We start from the raw sequence: 5993 nt of genomic DNA on the forward strand, positions 1-5993 counted from the left end.
CATCGGCGATGCATCTCTTCCCCTGCGGACTACTTTCACTTTTGAACGAAGATCCATCCCACTCCCGACCCCTAGTATAGTTCCCCCTTCTTCCTCCCAACGCCTACCGGTCCTCCTCGCACGTCGGATGGGCTTTTTCATGGCCTCGGTATTTACTCGGAGAGAAGAGGGCCGCCCCCCGAAGCCGTTTGGCAACCGGTCCAAAAAACTGATGCCTCTGTTTAGCTCTCCTTGTTGACCGTGAGGGTAAACAATACGACCAAATACAAGAAGGTCTTCCACCACTTTGTTTGATCTATCGTCTAAATTTTTTATTCTTAAATTTTCGTTTAATTATGGCGGTAGCGATTATCAAGTCGACCAACTCGTCATTTTGACGAGTACGTGACTTGATCGTCAAACCGAAGAAACAAACATCTTTACACACATCGATTACATCGTGCGTATGTAATCAATTTCAAATAAACGTGTATATCTGAAGAAGATGTATCATCATGTAAAATCTAAACGAATGCATTAAGCGATGGAAGCGAAGGCCAAGGGAAATCGCGATGTTTAAAAGATCCACATTTTCACAACGGTTCGTTTGCTGCTGTTGAATATCATCAGCCCTTACCATCGTAAACATTCAAGCTCGTAAAGGCTCATCAATTGCGTGGAATTTCTTGTTTTTTTAGCCATTTCTAGGTCGAAACACATTAGGCAAGGACGGTCGCTGTATCCATGACGTTTACCGTTTTCTCCAGCCGCAAAAAAAAAAAAAAGATCATGATTCACCAAAAATGAGTAACGCTTGTGTGTGTGTGTGTCCAACACGTTGATTTCCCTTTCCTTCAAGCGAGCAGGTGTCGGGAGAGAACTGGTCCATCTTCTATATGCCTGTCTTGGCGGAACAGTCGGCGGAGTAGGCGCGTATCCGCAGCATTTTTATGTGTATTGCGCTTGTGTATAGTCGGAATGAACGCCAATAAGAAGCGGCCGTGCGTGCCGTGCTAATACTCTCACGGATCCGTTCGGCGTCAGGGCCATTGCATAGAGCCAACACGGGCAAATAAGTCAGCCGTGTTGGATGTCGAAACTCGTCTTCCGACGCGCGTCAACTCGTTTTACAAGTCGACGCTGAGCTGATTCAACGTTTCAACTGGCTGAATTTGGATTTTTCTTTTTCTTTTCTTCTTCTCCCCTAAAAAAAATGGGAAAAAAAAATAAGTTGCCGTGCAACGGACGACTCTTTTCGAGACCAAGGCCGGCAACGACCGGCACCGCACCTGTTTTCCATAACCGCGCATTATTCCAACAATATTTACGTCTACAACATGTACACGACGAGACACGCAAAATAGTGGAAAGTGGATGGAATATTTCAAAATGAGGAGGAGACTAGAGAAAACCATTTAAAAGAACACAAGCAAATGAGTTCTGTTGCGCGTGGGAGTGGCAGTGCGCGCTCTTACGACTAGACGTCGAACAATGAACAAAAAACACGCTAGATATTTAACAATTTTATGGGGCAAACATTAAGGCAAAGAGAATGAATTTCTTCACATTAAAGCATTGCAGCAATAAATCGTACAAATTAGTCGGAAAGGGATATATAAAAAGAAAGGCAAAATTAACGAGATTTGGCGCAGCATGTACCATCCGCACTGGATGGCTCGTCCTGCGACAAGCGGAAAAAATAAATTCTCTTAGAAAAATAATCAAAAAAGAAAAAAACAAATTGTTGGAAACCAAATTTTCAGTTGTTCCGTCACGACGGTTTGATGAAGAATCCGCTCGAGACACGCGACGGCATAAAACATTAAGAGGCACGTACACACATGCAAAGAGAGCCCTAGAAAAAGAGAAAAAAAAACAGCGTTGGTCTTGTGATTTACGATCCCATTGTAAAGCTGCGTTCAGTGCACGGTTGTCGCTTCTTTCGGGAGGTCACACAACCAAAACGCAATTGGTTAAAGGGAAAAGACTTCAATATAAAAATGTATACGCAATACACATGAAATAGCGGAATTATCAGAGAGTGAAGCAGCTGCTGTAAAAAAACAAACAAACATGGAAATCACCATCCTGTGATGTTACTATACATTTTTAAAATTTGACGAGGCCTTGCGTTGCCCATTCAACCATTGAGTAAGCGGAGGGACTCTGTTAAGGCGGGGATTTAAAGATCAGAAGACTAGGGGCACGAATAAATTCAAGGAATTTTCAACGTGCCTGGGTTTTCCCTGGAACGTTACATCAGTCAGTGGAAAATGTACTTTGGCATTCTGATTGCTCTTGGGTGATGTGGGTTTTCCAGACCTTCCACGTCTTTGGTCAGTTTAGATGGCAGGGTTGACTTATGGTCTGATAAATACGTTTTAAATCATAAGCCTTCCCTTTTCGTCTAGGTTTTCATCAGCAAGGTCACTTATACCAAGTAATACGCGTGCTCCTTCTTGTTCCTCCTCTTCTGCTGTCTGACTGTAACCAGCATCTCCAGTTATGGAGAGAAGGGCAGGAATGGTGACTTTTACCTTGCCAAGAGCAGCAAACGCCATCGCCGGCCATGAGCAAGTTGTCGAAAATGTTCATCTTTTTTTAAAATGTTCTCTATTGTTGTTTCTTCTCTTTTCCAAAGGGCTTCATCGTTACGTCCGTTTCGAACGAAAAAGGCACCACTGTGACTAACAAGAATGGCAACATGCAAACCCATTTGACGTGGCAAGGTTCTTGTTTTGTGTGGGCGATCTCTCTATAAACACTTACGAGATTTCTCTAGAATTACGAAACAAATAAAAACATGCGAAAATGTATAAAACACAAGGACAAGGATGTGCCTTTCGTTGCCAATAGGCAGCTGAGCGAAAAGGACCCTCTTTTATCATAGCAATCAGCAAGCTTGTAAAAATCCTTGTTTGAAACAAAACGAATTGCTTGTCTCGTATAAGTGACCAACTGTGCACTCCGTCCCGATGAAAACCAAAACAATTGATGAACGAGAGAAAATACATTTTTAAAAGGTAAAAGAAAAAGGGAATGATTTTTCATTTTCGTGCGTCAAACGATCAGATAAATGGCTGGCTGTTGCTTTAAAACAAAATATATATATAAAAGATGAGAAGGTTATTCATAACCAACAAGCCGAGCTGGTGAGATCCTCTCTCTTTCTCGACACGGAAGTCGGGATCGTTCCGGACGAACTGAATGGTCTCGCCTGTTGTTCATTCGCCTTCACGTATATGTGCCGTAATTATACGCACGATGTCTAGAACTGTCACGCGTGATGGGATCATCGAGCTTCATCGCGTTTCTTTTGTTTTTCTATATGCTTTTTCAGTAGACGACGTCTCACTGCGTAGCGACACACACTCGTTGACCGTTATAGCAAACGTCGACCTTCAGAAGGTCTGACAGGGACGTAATGGATGACAGTGTAAAGGCGACAAAATGGCATATCTTCATTGTCGGATGAATAGAAACACAAAAAAAGGGAAAACAATGGCCCTTTTGAATTGCAAACAATGCAGAATAAGGGAAAATTAAAAGACACAATGCCTTTGCGATTATTCCAACGAAGAAAGCAAAGATAGAAGCAAGTCAACAAAACATAAAAGACATTGTACCGACGAGGTTGTATCGTGCCGCATTTCACGTTTCTTTTGTTTCTCTCAAATATAACGTCAAATGCAGAAAATTGAACCAAAACACTGGAACTGAACGAACAGCATCTCTCCGATGTCTACATCGAAAGATGTTTGATGAAAAACAGAACCATCGGTTCAAAAACAAATAAAACGGGCATATTCTAGAAGTTTGAATACTTATACGCAACAATTCGAGTGGCAAACGCTAAAAACGGTTGTGATGAGAAAGAAATCATAGTTGCGAAGAACGTGAAGAAAAAGTTGGTATATCAAGACACGAACGTCTGACGGGCAGGTGACCTACCTTGGGGAGAGCCAAAAAATAATGCAGGAATCGTGACTTGTGCACCTTCGCTATATTCTTATTGCTACACCACTTGGGCCATGGGTTAGATATTGTCACTTATTTTGAAATGGAAAGTACTTTCTGGTCATCGTTGCCTCCTCCGTGTGAGACGTGGCTCTAACGTCATCGTCATCATAGATGTACCTTTTCTCCGAAAGGGACTGCATGAACATTCTCACCAATCGGCTCTTTATAACAATTGTAAATCACGAGAATATATAACATTAATAATATCGCAGAGTTGCAAAAAATGTCTTTTCTTTTTTATTTCTTTTTTTTTTGTACCATCGTAAATTCATATTCCTCACTTCTTCGCATTCCTTATTATGGCATCACGCCACCTGTACGCGCTCTTAAATAATTCCCTGGCCTCAATTCGGGGAGGATGTCGTGATTGTCAAATCTGCATATTGCCCGATTTTTGCATCAATGCCCACCATCGGGCTGCATTTGATTATAGCAACGGCTCGATGTTGGGTATTTAAATTACCCTCGAGCCTTTCGCAATCATCCACCGGCCACTTTGAATGCGATGCAAATGTCATCGATTTTTAGATGCGTGTCAAGCCTCAATTTATTGAACTGTCGACGTCAAAAAGAAGCAACACGACAATAGGCCAATTCGTTTCGTTTGATCAGTCCGTCGTTAACCTTGTTAAATCCCAACTTTCGAATATCGAAATATTTTCACATTTTGCTTGGAGCGCGAGCGACTAGCGTGAATGGCTCAGCTTCGGCGTGACTGGTTCGTGTGAGTGCTATCCGGCTTATTCGTTTTTTTGATAATCGGATCGCCGGTGCGGCCCCGTTGACCCTTGCGCTCTCGCTTGTACCTCAGAGTTCCAATAAAAACGGAAGACGAACGGCATTGACACCAGGGGGGTCACAAAAACGCGACTTATACATGAGATGCAACACAAATGAAACACATTTTAAAACAGAATATTCAGTTAAAAGGACCTCTGCAATCCGCAGGGCGATAATGTTGTCTCAACGTGGATGTTGAGAAAGGGATCGTCTTGCCGCTTTGAATTTTGCATGGATTTTTTGTGCCCAATAGTGTCATTGTTCTTCCTCTTCGATGAACCGGAGCTGAACATTGTCGAGCCCCCCAAAACCCATCCCAGCCCAAAAATGGAAAGTTTGAATTTTCTTCGACTTTCTTCGTTTCTCCTTGACAGCAGACAAAAGAGATATGGCCCACTCTTTGGAGAGTTTTGCTTTTTTTTTTTTTGCCAAAAGGATTGCGAAATGGCAATGATTTTTTTTGCGTCAATGTTATACTCGCTCATGTGTTCCCCTGTCGCATTATGCCGCTCGTCTTTTTCTCCTTTTTTATTTCAATGATTTCCAATGTAGTCATGTCAAACCTGAATGTCACCAAGGAACAAAGGGAACTTGCATTATGCAAAGATTTTCAAGAAAAGGGATACTCAAATATTGCCGATATTTGTTTAGTTATTTATCCATGCGTACTGTGCGCTTATGTATGAGGCGTAGGCGAGGCTGAGCAAACATTTGGCTCCATCCTCGTTTGGTTCCATTTCACTGGATTTTTGTTTTAATGGATTGAGCTATGCGACTCTGTGACGTGACGTCATCTTGAATTTTTCACGCCGTCCTCATCTTCTTCGGCTTCTAAACTTGGAAGTATGTGCCCACAAACAGCTTTCTGTGTTCAGTAACTGTTTTATGAGATCTTATCACTTGTGAATCTCCTACCAGTTTATGTGTTACACGTTTTCTTTTGCTCCTGTGGCTTATCTTTTGCAAAGATAACGAGTCAAAATAAATCACGGCATATCGTCTCCTGGAATTCGGGACTTGAATACAATGGATTACCTGGCGAGGTAACTGGGACCGTCGCATTTTCTCTTTTTCTTTCTTTTTTACTTTATCTTTTCTATTTTCTTTCCCCATTTTTATAAATGATGATTTACGAACAATCGAATTGGATGGCTATAGCAGACGACCGAGTCCGTCGTGAACAGGTGGGCAAGCTGGAAACTATAAACTTGGCG

General features: G+C 42.1%; 1 long non-coding RNA gene across 1 annotated transcript; it reads right to left on the reverse strand.

The window, feature by feature from the left end:
* Positions 1-451: 451 nt before the first annotated feature.
* LOC116917951 lies at positions 452-2295 on the reverse strand. Its single transcript, XR_006643813.1, has 2 exons — positions 1732-2295; positions 452-1660 (listed from the first exon to the last, which is right to left on the reverse strand). It is a non-coding gene; the product is annotated as an uncharacterized LOC116917951 (long non-coding RNA).
* Positions 2296-5993: the final 3698 nt, after the last annotated feature.

This window comes from Daphnia magna, linkage group LG2 (assembly GCF_020631705.1).
Source record: "Daphnia magna isolate NIES linkage group LG2, ASM2063170v1.1, whole genome shotgun sequence".
Classification (NCBI taxonomy): Eukaryota; Metazoa; Arthropoda; class Branchiopoda; order Diplostraca; family Daphniidae; genus Daphnia; species Daphnia magna.